General features: G+C 39.0%; 1 protein-coding gene across 3 annotated transcripts in view; it reads right to left on the bottom strand.

The window, feature by feature from the left end:
• The window catches only part of PRDM10 (PR/SET domain 10), an 88633-nt gene extending 71906 nt beyond the window's left edge, over positions 1-16727 (bottom strand). For all 3 annotated transcript variants that reach the window (XM_074321062.1, XM_019713984.2, XM_019713986.2), the window contains exon 1: positions 16608-16727. The gene's annotated coding sequence lies outside the window, so the exon portion shown is untranslated. The remainder of the gene's footprint in view (positions 1-16607) is intronic.
• Between the last annotated feature and the right edge of the window lie 1096 nt (positions 16728-17823).

The raw sequence follows: 17823 nt of genomic DNA, 5'->3' as shown, positions 1-17823 counted from the left end.
GGGTCTGGTCAGCCTGAGGTCCCTCCGTGTGTCATCTTATGACCCCAGCTGAAGAGCTACTGGAAACCCACAAGTGAAGGTGGAGTAGTAATAGGACTAAAATATTTTTTAAATCCTTCAGGAAGTAAAATAAAAACAATTTTAGGGGAAATATGCCTAAGGACCTAAAGGTTTCTGGGAAAGTAAATAAGCAAGGAAACCAGGCTTCCAACAAATTTTTAAAATAATAACAATAAGCCTCTGACTAGGTTCCAAATTTTTAAAAAGTGTTTTTAACTAGGCCATTATGGATTCAGAATATTTCCACATAAACAGAGAGGTCTAAGGGCAAAGATTAAGAATGAAAGTGATAATAATGGGTTCTTCCAGGTATTTCTGCTGCCCTTCACTTTTAACATTTGTTATAAATATTGACATGAAACAAACAATGAAATGTTCAAGATTGCAGAAAAACTCCAGATAAAATTTTATGCCACTGGAAAAAAGAACCCCAGAAAAACCTTCAGAAACTGGACAATGGCAGATAAATTTCAGAGTAAGCAGCATTTTTAATATGAGACTGAGCTATCTGTACAATCTAAGGTAGAATGTAACCTAAAGAAATTTTCCTAATTTGTTTCTGGCCATCATCAAAGATGATACTGTGTAACCAGAGGATAATTGACTTAAGATTAAAAAAAAAAAAAAAAAAAGATTAGAAAACGTAAGATGACATAAGCATTCAAGGGATGAAGTGTCAGGCAGGTCTGAGATGGTAACCTTGGGCTTCTTTTGTTTGTGTCCCTTTGTCCTTCCACTTCCTATGCTGAAATCTTTACACCAGGCAATGATTCCTCCTACTTTTCTTGTGCACAAAAAGGGCTTCAGAGACTATCAACTAAAGGTTTTCTTCTGTGAAAAAAGGTTCTTTTTTCTAGTCAGGATTTGGCACTCCTTTCTTGTGCCTCAAAAGAGGCATGCAAGCAAATCTTTCTTCATATCAACCCAAGAAATGTGGGCTTTTTTCCCCCTAGTTCAGATAAGAACTTTTCATGTACCAAAAAAACAAAGATTGATCCTCCCATCCCATTTGATAGTTTGTTAGCAATGCATTAGAACCCCATCAAGTCACTGAAAAGAAGTCTCCCCATTCACACAAAGAAAAACCTAAGCTAAGAGACTTGTTGGGGGTCTTAGAGTGACCGTTCTCCATTAAAATCCTTGAGAGTTCAAAAGGAACCAGCACTCGGTGTGAGCTCTAAAGAATGATAAACCTTGATGTCTGCCTTTTTCTTTTTACAAAGAATAGCTGGTTGGCTGGTAAAATGTGAAGGCAATTTCAAAGAGAAATCTATCAGGAGTCGGCGATTTTACTCTCACAAGATTTTAGGTGCAAACCTCAAAGCCACAGAATGCATTGCAGGCCTACAGAAAAGCATACAAATCATTAGTGTCCAACTTGAGCGATGTTCACAAAGTAAATGCATGCAGATCAAAGAATAGAACACAGCGGCCTGAAAGCCTCGTGGCACCTCCCCCAGAGGCACCCACCACCTTCCCCCACGGTCTACCTTTCCTCTGGAAGACAGCAGGAGGGCAGTCACGCAGTCCCACCACGCTGACTCCAGGCTGCTTCAGTCTCCCTAAGCCTAGAAGACTAGGTCTGCTCCTGGGTTTGATCTTTCAGGGGTTACAACAGAGATTTTGAGGTGTTTCCTAAGGAGCCTCTTCCTTGGTGGACCCTGAATTCCAGTTTAGGACTTCCCAGCAAAAACATTGTGTTGTTATTAAAATTAATTCTCCTAACTTTGAAATTAAATTGATTAAATATTCCTTCTATATACATTGTAACGGAGGAAATGTCCCGTCCTACCAAAGACCAACCTCTCCACTTAGCGGTTCTGGAGCCGGCCCTTCTGGTACCCTCAAGGGCTTCACCCGAGTCTTCTGCATCACCACTTTCTCCCTCCCTATTGGAGCATTCACATCAGTAAATCTGCAGAGTATCTCCTATACTTATTTAAATTTTATTATTAATTTATTAAAATAACAAAGTGTGTACTTTTCTAAACTTGTCATATTCAATAAAATGTTTACATTAAACAAAACTTTCCCTTGAATTCACTTTCATGCTCACCTACCACACCGGCTGCTCATTCTCACACACAATAAAAACTCTCAAGAGTTGTAACAGTCTGTCTCTACTTCCTCACCTCACAGACCTTCCTCAGCCCACTCCAACTGGGCTTTCATCCCCACCACTCCCCTGAAACTGCACTTTTTAAAATGTCTACTGTCAAATCCAAGGCTCACTCCTAGGTTCTCATGTTACTGACCTCTCCGCACCATCCATACCCTTCTTCACTCTTTATCTCCTAACTCTTGGTAGGAAACTTCCCTGGTTTCCTTCCATCTCTGGCAGCCTCTTCACAGCCTCCTTTGGTGGCTGCACTGCCAGGCTCCTCCCCACCCTCCTTCTCTTTCCTAGTTTCCATTTCTTTGGAGCACATTCCAGGCTTTAGGGCTTTTGCAGTAGCTCTGCCTGGATGCGCTGACAACCTTCTCCTTGCTCAAATCTCAGAATCAGTGCACCTCCTCAGTAGGCCTCTCCTGTTCACCCTCCCTCACATTCCTCTGCTTTAATACCCTGCAAAGAATTTATCATCAATTAAGTGATGTATATATTTCTGTATTGTCTGTCCCATCCCCGAAATGACTGCATGAGGGCACCGTCATCCTCAGCACCTAGAACCATGGCTGACACCTCAGGCCGTCAACAACTCTTTCTTGAATGAATGTATGGTACAGTCTTCTCCTGCCTTAGGAGGGAATTTGTTATTTAACAAAAACCCTCTTAGGATGAATTCTCATAGATAAGAATGATGTACACAACTGCTTCCACAGTTAAGAAATTAGGTATATATAGACATCAATGTTTGTAACAGCTTTAATGAGCTGGAAAGAAAGAAAAAAAACACATACAGGGAGAGGAAAGTAAATTATACATGACATTATCTAGTACTATAAACTAGCAAATCAGAATATTCTGAGGGAACTTGAACTCACACCAACTATAGAACTGCAAAAGTACATGAAATGCAGCTGTTCCCAAGGTACACAAAATCAAAATCAAAACCAGTCCTTGTTCACCTGAAACTAATATAAAATAATATTGAATGTCAACTGTAACTAATAAAAATAAGTAATTAAAAAAATAACAGTCCTTGTAAATGCAATGAATACACTGAAAACCAAATATGGTATTAGAAAAAATTCTGAAAAAAAAAACAAAAATAAAATTATCTAAGAAATCCAGCTATTATAACTCAAGGTGTATATTTTGATGTATAACAGTATAGTTTCTGAAGTTTTCCCATCTATGATTGTGTCATGCCATGACAACACTGTAACATTAATTCAGTTATCACCATCCCCATTATATACAGAGTTGAGCTCACAGTGGTCAAAAAGCAGGCTTAAGTTAGCACAGCCAAGCTCAGTGGTAGGGTAGTTCTGGGACTAGAATGGACATCTCACTCCTCCCTGGGGGCCTCCAACCTGCTTTGGTTAACAGGATGGGCAGAGGTTCAGGGATGACAATGAGAAATGTTGGAAATCTCACACATCTCACATAAACAGTATTCTCTTGTGTAACAGGCCCATGGGAAGCCCTTATGCAAAACCTGGTGCCGTAACATGACCTTCCAGTAGCCTACACTGGATCAGACTTCCTCTCCCCCCACATCTAGTCCTGCTGCATGAATTTGGATGACAGACAACTGAGCTCCAAAACCAGAGGCCTGTTTTAGGCTCTTCAGCCACTATCTGCTCACTACATGACCAAGGGCAAGTTAATTTACTACTCAAGCCTTAATTCCCTCCTCTATAAAAATGGGAATAACAGTAATAATAGTTCTACTCCCTCAGGCAGAACTATGAACTAACAAGGAGAAACTATGAAATAAATGAAATAAAACCCCACAACAGGCACAAAGAAAACACTGGAAAATGTTCATTGTTGTGGTTGTTCTGGTTATTAATATAATTTTTTTAACGTTTATTTATTTAAGTGTGTTTTTCCAGGACCCATCAGCTCCAAGTTAAGTAGTTGTTACAATCTAGTTGTGGAGAGCGCAGCTCACAGTGGCCCACGTGGGCATCGAACCGGCAAACTCATTATTAAGAGCACCATGCTCTAACCAACTGAGCTAACCAGCCATGCCAATATAATTTTAATATACCCTAACGATTCATGTTCATTTCTAGGGTTAAAAGGAATGCAGCACCTCAGGTTCTTTATCTGCTATTGTGTAAACAGAATATACTTGAAATTCAAGTCATACAGATTGTAAATTCTCCGCTAAGAGTAAAGGTTAGGCCAGCTAAGAAAATGTACAGGATATTGTAGATTCGGAATTATAGTTGAACATAGATTTTGTAGCCTCAATTTCAGCAAAATATTTTTTTTACTGTTTGGAGAGTTCCAAACACAACACTAGGCAACATTCTTTATGCTATGTCAACTAACCATACAAAATTGCCTTTGTTAATGTTATTCTAGTTTCTATTATGCTCATTTTTGTAGTATATTTTAATCTTCTCAATTTCATTCAAAATTCTAATACAATGACAGGTAATAGCAAGTATTGGTAAGGATGCAGGAAACTGGAAGCCTCACACACTGCTGGTGAGAATGTAAAATGATGCAGACACTATGGAAAACAGTCTGATGTTTCCTCTAAAAAGCCAAACATAGTTACACAATGACCCAATGATTTGTCACCAAAGTATAACAAACCCAAGGAAAATAAAACCATATGTTCACATAAAAACTTGTACATGAATTTTCACAGCAGCGTTATACATAACAGCTATAAAGTGGAAACAACCCCAAAGTCCATCAGCTGATGAATGGATAAATAGTGGTATATCCATATAATGGAATATTACTCAGGGAAAAAAAAAGAAATACTGATAAACTTGACAACAAGAATGAACCTTGAAAACTTTGTTCTGCTAAGTGAAAGAAGCTAATAATCACAAAGGACCTAATCACATACTGAATGGTCCCATTTATATAAAATTTGCAGAATAGGCAAATCAATAGAAATACAAAGTAGATAAGTGGCTGCCTAAGGATTGGGATGAAATGAGGAAGTAAAGAGTGATGGCTAAAGAGATGTGGAGTTTCTTTTGGGTTATGAAAATATTCTAAAATTGATTGTGGTAACAGTTGCCTAACTGTGAATATGTTAAAGCCGCTGAATTGTATAGTTTAAATGACTGAATTGCATGGTATGTGAATTATATCTTGATAAAGCTGTTTTTAAAAAGGTGGGCTTTTAAATCAATGCAAACCTTCTAGGAGCAATTTGGCAATAAACATGAAGAACCTTTATATATGTAGGTGTGTGTGTGTGTGTGTGTGTGTGTGTGTGTAGAGAGAGAGAGAGAGAGAGAAACAGACAGAGAACAATATTTGCTACTATAATAAATGTAAAGGCATTTCTGATGAAAACAACTTGAGAAAGTTCCAGAGGCAAGAGAAATTTAGGACATGTTCAGGGACTAGTAACTATGAGAGAGAAAAGCCTCAAACAGTAATTAGAATGGGCCTATAAAAGACTTCAAGTTGAAGAATTACAATTCCCAAACTTCATGAACTGGATACATCAGAATTACCTGGGGAACTAGGAAAAAAGACAAATTGCAGTCTCACCCCTGAAAATTTTGCTTCCAACAACTACAGAGGTTGAAAAAAGAGCAGGAACCTTTGTTTATAAACCTCCCCAGGAGATTCTGATGTCAGCCAGATCCAGCTAACTCTGCCACAAAAAGGAACGAAAAATATTTTATCATGGCCAATAACTCTTTTTGGAAAATCATTCCAGAAGTAATCTAAGGGACTGCTTATAACAAAGCCAAGAACTGCAAAGATTAGAGCTCTGAATTCTTACTTCAACTTAGCAATATTAACAGATATTCATACACAAACGTTCAGTGCCCAAAGTTTTCACCTTAAAAAAGACATTTTTATTACTAAACAAAAACTTAGCAAGAAGCCTTACACCTTTCTTCAAAAAAAAAAAAAAAAAAGAACTTACCAGTTTCCCTAATATGTTTGTGGTAATTTATGTCTTAGAATTCTGAAAAGACTTGGGTGGTTGTTCACTGTGGTGGTCTTCCTTGAGAACCAGATTATTCTCATGGGCATTTCATTTTCCAGCTTCCCTTTGCTGCATAACATGCAAATCTATTCCACACATTTATCAAGAATATTTGAAATAAGTTTTGGATGTAAATATGGATTTATGAGAAACATTTAAAGACTCAAAGATTGATATAAATGACTCATCAAATCATATTGCGCATCCCTGTTTTTTGACTATGGATAATGGATTTACATAGCTCTCAGCACAATCCCTCCAGCACCTTTTTGAACAGTGGCATTTATTCACAAGACAAATGGCAGGTGCACAAGTACAATCTGTGGCCCTGGCACACCTGTACGCAGATAGCTATCTGGCCCACATATCTCAAGCTCTTTTGTTGAATTAGCAATTGCAGTAACTAAATAGCAGACTTGCAGGTGGGTCTCCTGGGGCCCTGAAAGCCTTTCTTACAGATGGTTCTGGGTGGTAACTATGACTTGACAATCACAAATCCAACTTGTTAGCATAAAATACTGGATAATGTAAAGAGGTGTAATCTTAAGTATAAACTACTTCCTCAATAAATTCAAGTGCTTTAAAATGTTTTAACTGGAAAAAAAGAACCTTAAAATTGCTTAGAGAAAATTATTCTAGAGCACAGTTTTCATAATTTAACACTGTATAAAATACAAGAGAAAACCGTGTAACAATGTGTTCACTCCACCTCAAACTCCTGGAACATACAGCCTTTTGTTCAAATAGACAGAACCATGGCACTGACCCAAGACTAAGCAGCAAATTGATATTGGTTTGAAGTAATTCCCTTTATATTCAGTTCACTCCCCCTGTGAAAAGGTTAGTGTGGGCCTAACCTTCTGTTCATTTTCAAATTTTCATTCCTCAACCTTAGTTCTTTGTTTGCAAAGTTATATATGAAACACAGAATGGTCAAAAACAAGCATTTGATTAACAAGTGAGGCAGTTGTTACTGCCTTCATTAAAAAATCTATCTTACTGGCATATAATTAAGACTTGTAATCTAAATTCTACCTCCTACATCTTAATAAAACTACTATAGTCGCCCAGCATCTACTGGTCTAGTATACAGAGTTGTCTTCTTCTACAAGCCAGGAATTTCTTAAAGTATTTTCTCAGTACAGAGCAGTAGGAAAATATTGGATGTGAAGGCAAGTAAAAGTTCTTTATCTTAACCTGGAATAATAGCAACTATCTTACCTAATTCCCAGGCTCAGTGTTAAGACAGAGTGGGTTGTTTGTTACAGTACAATGGTAGAGAATGTTTTACCACAAATGTTAATAACTAAAGTATGATCACCACAGGCTAAGTATTTGGTCATAAGGGTATCTTATCCAGAAAAGTCTACTTTCCAATTAAAAGACTTTTTAATACATTTTTATTATTAAACAATTGATTTGGGAATAAGTATCTCTTAACTGTAGACAAAGGTTCTCTCAACTGATATATTTCACTAGAAAATATGTATATTTCAACTTAATATTGATAGAATTTTAAAATTATGTGATTAGCATTTATTTCCATAAGCAGAGACAAAATAGTGGCATCATGTTCCTGTTTAGAAATCTCAGCCATCCCTCTGCAAACACTTGCCTGACCATTTCATTCAGATGTAGACCACAACATGTTGGGCACATTTGCAAATCCAGTAAAGGAATTAAATGAGACCACAAAACTAGACTCCCCTAACAGATGCTCTTTATTTTAAAAATCAGCATAAATCATAGTTTATCTGATTGAAAATGCATACTGTGGAAATTCAATGTTACTTAAGAAACTAGTAGAATAGTGATAATTATAGCTGTTACCATTTACTGAGCACCTATCACATGCCAGGCATTGTGAATTGTCCTGCGTATTTAAATTCTCAGTATGTCTTCAAATATCTAAGATTTAAATACTTAAATACTAAGATGCCTTGAGTATTTAAATACTCAATCTCACTTAATTCTCACAACCAAAAATTGTTATTTGTCCAAGGTCATAACACTGATAACTGTTATTTGAACCCAATCCCTTCTATTACAGGGATCTTTTTCCTTCTCTGATGCACAGCTTTCCTCCTAGGCAAAGCTACCAGAATCCAAGCATGGCTTGGACCCGCTGCTATCCCCTTGATTTCCCACCAGATGATGCAATCACAAGGCTAGGCTTGATCTTAAAGGAACCAGAGAAGGTTATAATTTACCAAACCCACAAACAGATTTAACTGAGCAAATTAGTCAATAGCCAGAGAGCTGAGGTAACTCCAAAGCTATAGTGAGGGGTGCCATTATAAATATTCTAATAATTTTTAAAAACACATTAAGATTTATTAAATACCCAGTTCTTTAGGAACTTAAGAACAGATTGGAAGATTTTATTAAAATATTCAGCAGAAAGAGAAAATATAAATAACATTTATTCATCGTGTGAAAAAAAAAGAAAGCTATCTGTGTGTTTCACAGCAGCCCTGAAATATTAACTGAATCAATTCATATCAGGAAAACTGATTACTCCGAATATTTTTTCTCTCATGTCTATGCATTTCCCTAACAGTGGAATTGCTGGGCTTTAGAGCCTGCATGTTTTTCACTTTCCAGGTAACGCCAAACTGCTTTCCAAAGCAGTCAGACCAATTTATATTCCTACCAGCCAGGTATGAATGTTCCTATTGCTCAACAGCTTCAGGATTTGGTATAACCAACTTTACTTAGGTGTAGAGTAACACGGCACTGTAGTTATAATTTGCATTTCCTTGATTATTAACAAGATTGAACACCTTTTTATGTGTTTATTAGACATTTAGATTTCTCCTTTTCTGAAGTGCTTGTTGAAGACTCTTGCCCATTATTCTATTAGTGCAGGTAACATCTTATTTAAGAAACCCTTCTCTATACTGAAGTCATGAATATCTTCTCCTATATTAACCTCTAAAAGCTTTATTATTTTGCCTTTCATCTACCATGCTTCCTGGGTCATAAATCATGAATATGTGTGAAACTGTTTCTGGACTCCTTATGGTGCTCTATTGATCTGTTAGTCTATCTCGGTGCCAATATTACACAGTCTTAATTATTATAGCTCTTCTTGATCTCTATTAGAGAAGTTTTCCCGATTTCTTTCTCTTTTCCAAGAGTGTCTTGCCTTTTATTGGGTCTTGACAAAAATTTTCGTATCAGTTTGTCTAGTTTATTTAAATGTGCTGGAATTACATTAAATCTATAAGTCAGTATAAGACACCTTACAATACTGAATCTTCCAATCCTTGAACCAGTGTCTCTCTATTTTGTTTGGGTTTTGTTTAAAGTCACTCAATGAAGCTTTAGAATATTTTCTGTAAAGGTCTTATACATATTTTGTTAGACTAAAATACATCTCCTACAGCTTATGACTGTTGAAAACCATGAATCTGAAAAAAAGATAATTTTTTAAACGATGCATAAAAGATATTTTTGATGAGACACCTAGAGTTTGGGATAAGTATATCTAAATAAGAATATAAACTTTCTTAAAGTTTGTAAATGAAACAAAGCTCATCAAGCACAATTACTGCTACATAATTTAGTTTTCATTCCAGAGTTACTGTTTTGTAGTTATGTCATATGTCACTCCAACAGATTTAATGTACTTAAGAAAAGTTGCAGTCATATAAACAAGTATCCTAAACATCTACTGGTCATAGGTCCTCATAGTTATCAAATTATAAAGTAAGTAAAACCCTGAGTAATTTCAATTCGTCAACTTCAAGAGAAAAAGAAGAAAAGATGAATAAATGATGAGTAGGAGATTGAAATCTCACTAACATACACACCATTGCCTGAGATTGAGAAATCCAGACACCTTGCTCCTTAGTCTTGGTTCCCACCACTGTCACATGACTCACTAAACTTCTATCTCCGTTTTCTCCTTTGTAAAGTAGTTACCACACTGTTCTGTCAATGTCACACATTACAGATTAAACATAAACAGGTGCCTTAGAAAGGACACTAAAAAGTTAGTCAAACACAAAGCTATAGTCAAAGGAATTACAGTTATCCCACTAGCAGAAGGACATTATAAGGTTCCCTGTAATCATGATTTGCAGCAAGACTGAAAATAACCCCCTTAGACTGGCCTCCAAATCTTCAAGCAGCACTAGGAAAATGGTAGGATTTGCCTACAAAATTAAGAATTTTAAAGAAAAAGATGGAAAACTTCAGAAATCACTTTGAATATCATAATTGTATTCAATCCATTAGTCCTCCAAACATTTTAGAATCCAATAAGTAAAAGGCATTCTTGTACTGCATTCTATATGAGGAGGCTAAAAGATATCCATGGCTTCAAGGAATTTATAGTATGTTCAGGAAGCAAGAAATAAACACAAATAATTGCCACACAATACAAATTAAGCACTCAGTAAATGTTACTATTCTTGTAGGATATTTACAGACAAAAGGGATCATTTTCAAGTGAGATGGTCAACAGGGCCTCAGCAAGGAGTATGTACTTTCAACTAGCTCTAGTTCAGGGGTTGGCAAACTACAGCCCATGTGCAGCCCAACACCTGCTTTTATATGGCCTGTGACCTAAAAATGGTTTTTACATTTTAAAATGCTTAAAAAGAAAAAAACAATAAAGGAAATAAAATAGTTGAAAAGACTCAAAGTATTTTGTGACACATGAAAGTTATAGCACTTCAAGTTTCAGGGTCCATAAATAAAATTTAATTAGAACAAAGCCATCCTTTCATATTATTAGGTTGGTACAAAAGTAATTGCGATTTAAAAGGTTAAAAATAACTGCAAAAACTACAATTACTTTTGCACCAACCTAATATGTGGGTGGAGGAGAGTAGGTGACAAGAGCCAGATGGCCAGCAAAGCCACAATAATTTACTCCCTAGTTCTTTTGTTGTTGTTGTTAAGTTACAGTTGACATTCAATATTATTTTATATTAGTTTCAGGTGTACACCATAGTGGTTAGACATTTATATAATTTATGCAGTAATTTCCCCCCCATTAGTCTAGTACCCACCTGGCATTATATATAGTTATTGCAACACTATTCACTCCATGCTGTATTTTACATCCCCGTGACAATTTTGTAACCACCAATTTGTATTTCTTCATCCATTCACCTTTCTTACCCAGCTCCCCAACGCCCCTCCCCTCTGGCAATCATCAGTTTGTTCTCTATATCTATGAGTCTGTTTCTGTTTTATTCGCTTCTTTTGTTCTTAGGTTCCACATATAAGTGAGATCATATGGTATTTGTCTTTCTCAGTCTGACTTACTTCACTTAGCATAACACCCTCAAGGTCCAACCATGTTATCACAAATGGTAAGATATCATTCTTTTTTATGGCCAAGTAATATTTCATTGTGTATATGTACCACATCTTCTTTCTCCTATCGTCTATTGTCAGCCACTTGGGTTGCTTCCGTATCTTGGCAATTGTAAATAATGCTGCAATGAACATAAGGGTGCATAAATCTTTTCAAATTAGTGTTTTGGATTTCTTCGGATAAATACTCCCTGGTTCTTTACCAAAAAAGTTTACCAATCACTGCTGTAGAAGGGTAGATAGGATTTTGGTGGGCAGACAGGAACATTCCATTTGAGAAATGAAGGAGTGAAAACATGAAGGAACACCTCAGAATATTGTAGGGACCATGGGAAGAGCAGTTTGGCTAAAGCAGAGGGTTCCAAATCAGTAAACAGTTACTGAGCCACAATTGCTATATGCTTTGTTATTGAGCCATTTATACTATTATGGTAAGTGATAAGCATTCTCCTACATAGTCTATGAGATTTGTACTATTATTATTCTCATTCATAATTAAGAAACTAGTTAAACGATTTGATAAAGAAACTAAGGCTTGGGGGGCGGGGGGTAGTAAAAGAGAGTAAAGGGGGTCAAATATATAGTAATGGAAGGAGAACTGACTCTGGGTGGTGAACACAAAAAAGAAACTAAGCTTTATGGAAGTTAAGTAATGGATCCAAGATCATAGATGATCAACTGAGTAAATCTAGGTTCCTTTACCCCCAGACCCCACTTTGTTAAATGCTATACAATATCAAACCTCCATACAGGGTATTAAAAGGAAATACATCTACAAAGGTCAGTTATAGCAAAATTGACAATGTTTTCAAATATTGGTGTAAAAGAATCTGATCTTTATCTGTAGGCTATGATTCTTTAATTGTGTTTAAAAGGACAGTTGTCCCACAAGCTGGTCCAAGCGTTCCACACTTAAAATCAAACAATTGTGGCCTTTTCCTAAATCACAGAAGAAAAGGAAAAAAATGTGAGCTTGATTTTCTCAATTTCAAGTTTCTCCCAGAAATCTTTAAATCTTTGAAAAATGGTACACTATAAAAATCAGTAAGTTGCAGACAAGTTTGGGAAAATTCAGCTGCTTATGCTTAGCTCAACTTTTTTTCAAATGGATTATGTGCTCAACAGATGTCATTTTACTATTTTAAGTTCAAATGATTAATTGAATATATTAATTCAGTAACAGTTAAACTCAATTCTCTGGAAGTCGTTTTAAGATTAAGGTGTTCTTCAAAAGAATAATGTTTCTGTGGGAGTTAATATAAGCACTAAAAAAAGTCAGACACATCTATCAGTTGAACTAAAGAAACAAAGATAAACACACTGTATGAGGACTTAGTGCTACATACTTGGGAATACCCATCCCTACGGGACTAAGTCGAAGCCTGCACTGTTCAACAGAAGTCACGCAAGCCACATACATAATTATAAATCTTCTTGTAGCCACACTTTCAATAAGTAAAAACAGAAAAAATTAATTGCAATATATTTTATTTAACCTAGTATATGCAACATATTATTTCAATATCTAATCAATATTTTAGAAATTGAAATACTCTGGCTTTTTTTTTCATACTACATCTCGAAATCTGGTGTGTACTTCACATTTACCACACTAGCATATTTCAAGTGCTCCATAGACCACACTGGACAGCACAGAACTAAGGGACAGCCCTTCTAAAGATCACAGCAGGAAAGAAGCTGTGGGTTACAATCAGAGTAGGACCTGGAAAGTGACAGACATGGGTAAAGAAAGGAAGTATGTAGTTCCAATATTCTAATGTTGAAATGAGAGTTCAACTAAGAAATGAGTAACAAACCATGACAGATTACCTTCGAAGATAGTAATCTTTTAGCAATCTGTATGTTTGGTGTTCTTAAAATATTGCATGGTATTGATTTCATAATGATTGTTTTCACATTTTAATCAGTGATCATTGTGATTTGGGAATATCCATAACCTCCTTCCTCTCTCTCCATTATCTTTCCCCAATTCTCTAAAGTATTTCAAATGTATCCAAAAAGACCTACTTCTAGGTGCTTTCCACAACTTAAACAAATTTAAAATCTACACAAGTATGGGCAATGGGAAGCCACTGAAGGATTTTGAAAAGGGAATGGAAATAATGTTTCAGTACAGTATCAACGTCACAAAAGGAGCTGTAGGAGATAAACTGAAAAGGCACCAGTTCAGAATGTTCCACATAAGTCTTAAACTAGGCTTATAACTTTGATAGTAAAAGGACAGAGGCCAGATACACTTTAGCAGTGATTCAACTAAATCATGTCAACAGTATAATGGCAGAAGAGGGAAAGGAAGGCTTCAGCAGAGAATGACCAAAATAATCAAGTCAGGAAAACCTCCCCTCTCAACCTTCCTGCCGCTTGCAATACCATACTTAGCTGGCAGGTCATACAAAAGCAGAAACTTTCTGCAGACTTTGTTTAGCAAACATTTGCTTTTTCTTCACTCACTGGCTCTTTCTAGACACCACACCAAATTCTCACTTGCTAATCTATTAAAATACCTATGATAAATTTAAACAGTAGTCAATAAATTCTGCTTGTGAAAAAACAAATTGCTAGACAGGGTGTGTCTATGCTCTTTGGAAAGGAGGTGGGGTGGGGGAAGACTGTATTTTAGTGGTAATAGGTCATAGGACATCAGCCTTCAACTTTAAAACAAACTCTAACTAAACAATTCAAACATTGCAGTGACAGGATGTTTAATAGTTTACTATTTTTGCCAAATGAAACTATGTAGTTACCATGTGATTACCAGTGCTTAAAATGTGAAATTAAGGAAATCAACATTATAGGTCAGTATTTCTCAACACTTTGATTAAATCTGCTTGTACTCAGAAAACCTATCCCATTAGATTATGTATTTAAAAGGTAAAATATTGTAATGCTTTTCATTCAGAGGCTCTCACGATGCCCCCCTTCAAGTAATGGGGAAAACCACTGAAAATGGCCAATTACCAATGAAGGCATTAGGCACCTATGGACATAAAAAAAAAAAAAAAAAGTATCATGATGACAAGTTTGTAAAAATGTTTTATACACACACATAAAAAAGATTTGAAGCACACCAAAATATCAGCAGAGGTTATCTCTGGGAGTCGTACTTTAGGTAATTTTTTTCTTTTTACACGGTTTCTATATTTTCTGTTGTCTACAACGACCTTGCATTATTCTTTAAAGTGAAAGAAAAAAATAAATTTAGACAAGTGGAAATTGAAGTAGTGTCAATCAATTCAGGATTATATTGGATTATGGTATCCCTTATACCAGCATAATCTCTAAATAAAAAGCACTCAGGGCCCTTGAAGACATGAATTTTGCCTTATTTATAATACACACTCAATTACATTCACATGTACAATATGTATGCGATGCATACATTGATGTCTGGTGGAGGATGCACATTAAACTAAACATGGCTTAGAGAGAGCGCTTTAGCACCCTTACAAAACTAACAGAGCAGAGCCAAGAGTGGGTGCTCAAGGAATAAATAAGACTCAGAAGGTGGAGGAAACGTCTTGGTCCAAAATTTTTAAATGTAAATCTGCTACTAAATTGTTCCCTTGAAAATGGTTCGGTTTTATGTCAGTTTCACTTCAATTTATTAAAAAGAGTAAATCTAGAAGTTACTTTCTAAATATATCAGATTGAATCAACACTGCTCTAAACCCGGCTTTGCCTAAGCAATCCTTTTCGTTTTCTCAATTCTAGAGCAACGTCTAAGTATGGTTATACGTGGAAACTACTGCGATGCCGTAGATGGAGTGGGTAGAATACCAAATACATAATATACCTTCCTCCTGTCAAAGAGCTTACAGCAAAAAGTTAAAGTGATAACCAAGGAACCGGTCAGAAAAAGAGGCCACGAAACAGTCCCGAGTGATTTTATTTTTAATAAAAGTAAGTACTGTCGAATTTAAAGAACTTTTGGGAGTGATGAGCCCGGCAAGATGTGAACAGACGAAGGCGAATTAGACACGGGTGGACTGGGTGGGGCTCATCACACATTTCACCCTCGATGACAGCACCCCAACCATATTTGTGCTTAAGCATACACAAATCATCGATTGCAAGTTGACTGAAATCCAACAAATCCGCCAAGCCAGGGTAAACACGCGCGCCCGCAAAAATTCAACAGCGCCACATTCACTTTACTGGAGACGGAGAACCTAGTAGCAGGCCACAGACTAACAACCGCTTAATGAAAGGTGACGATCGGCTGGAAACTCCAACGCCGTCCCCCCGCTCCCCAAAGCCCTTGGATTCCTGCCTTTGCACTCGACACCGAGCGAAGGTTGACCTCGGCCTCCGCCCAGCTCACCCCGGGCCACTGTTGACCAAAACTGATCCCAACGTGCCAGCCCCAAGTCCCTCCGAGCGGGGCCTCCCCGGGTCCCGGTGACGCCCACTTGTAAATAGGGGACGGGGAACCCGCAATCAATAGCAGATGGCGGCGAGGCCGCACTAGACAAAGCAGGGAGCCCCTTCCGAAGGACCCCTCCGTGGCACGGACCAGCCGCCCGCACAGCCCCGTGGCCTGAGCCGCGCCGCCCCCCGGCCCGGGCGAGGGAAGACGGCCCGCCGCACCCCCAGCGCCCGTCCAACCGCCGCCGCAGGAGCGCGCCGGGCGCCCAACTGCCGTCCCGGCCCAACCAACGCAGGCAGGGGAGGAGAGGTGCGCGCGGCCGGCGGAGCGTGCGAGCCACTCGGGGGTCGCAGGGGGGAGGCTGCGCGCGGCGAAGGCAGGGGCGAAGCGGCGCCGAAGCCATTGCGAAACGCAATGCCAGGAGCGACTCCTCTAGGGGTTTTTGCCCCTTTCCCCTTAGAAGGTGCAGATGGTTTGACCCCCCACCCCGAGTGAGGTGCCGCGTCCCAGCCCCGGCTGGACTGTACCATCGGGCGGTGCCGCCGGGATTTCTCCCCCCCACCACCACCATCAATTCCCCCCCCACCCGGGTCCGCGGTCGGTTGGCCCCGGCCGGGCTCTGAGACGCGGAAAGAGCTTGGCGCCATTTTGGGTGGGACTAAGCAAAGACGAAACACCCTCCCAGCCGATGGGGTACTCTGGACGCTGCCTTATCCGGTTCCCTTAATCCTTTAGGTACTTACACGACGTTGGGTGAGGGGAGCTGGAAGATCAGCGGGTCCCCGATCCTCTCTCCCTAGGGGTGATGGAAATCAAACCCCCCCCGCCACCTCCAGGTGGTTCTTCCCGCCGCAGAGTGGGAGCAGTATAAAAGGCGGGGCTTCCTTAGCATAATCTGCCTGGCAACCTGATCTCGGCGTTATATGATTGGTTGAACTCTGTAAACTCCATGCCCTGCCTAGAGACAAGTAATGCTGGGGCAAACTGACAGGCCCAGATTTAAGACTCATGACGAAGATCCTGAGACGCTAATTCAGGCGGCAGAAAAGCCAAAAGGAGATTTGCACAATGGCCCAATGACTGAAGGCCTCTTTATTTCGTGCTCTGCTGTTCCTTTAAAACCCAATCAAAGAGCGAGTCTCAGGCAGCGCTCGCCTGCGTTTGTACTCTAAGCCAATCAGAAAAGCCGACTCTTATGATTCAGGGTCGACTGAGCTCTGAGGGACCTGCGGGCGCCGGGGCGGGGAAATGTCCGGCCCCTGAGCCCCAGGTGGAGAGTTTGGACTGCTGGTTGGAGTTCCGAGGCAGCCCGCCACACACCCGAGACCCAGTGTCCTGAAGCGGCCTTCCTGCCAAGCGTGCAACTGGACCGGTGGTCTGCGCGGAAACCCACTTCCCGGCCTTGGGCTCAAGTATCGTCGGAATGTGCCCTGGGGGCCGATCGTTCCTAGGAATGACGGCGCTACCTTCCACCTCTGACCCGCTGACTCTGTGTGTTCAGTCCTTGGCAAACCCTGGAACACCTCACTGCGTCTCCTCTGCCCTTAACCATTCTGAAAAAGGAAATGATTCAGGAACATGGAGTATTATTCAACACTGGTTAATCAGTGATTTAACTCCTTTCTTAACCTGAGACTTCCACATCCTACCATCCCTTAAAATTATTCTCAAAGGGCAGCCCAGTGCATGGAAATAAGTCAAGCTTTGGAGCAAGACACCCTTGAGCTCTAATCACCCTTAATAAGAATGGTAGCTATATTTCAAAGAGACCTTGAACCTTTGGGCCTTCAGTGAGCAGTTTTCCCATCTATGAAATCTACCTGGCTACATCATTTTGAAGATTAAATGAGAAAGTATTGATAAAACATAAAATTACTAAACTATTGGCTAACCAAGGAAAAGACAGAGAGTACAACTAAGCAGAAGGGGAGAATGGGAAACCCACCGGAGGAGGGGAGC

The sequence above is a fragment of the Rhinolophus sinicus genome, linkage group LG16 (assembly GCF_036562045.2).
Source record: "Rhinolophus sinicus isolate RSC01 linkage group LG16, ASM3656204v1, whole genome shotgun sequence".
NCBI lineage: Eukaryota > Metazoa > Chordata > Mammalia > Chiroptera > Rhinolophidae > Rhinolophus > Rhinolophus sinicus.
Note: the sequence above shows the minus strand (reverse complement) of the source record. Positions and strands in the feature narration are given on the sequence as shown.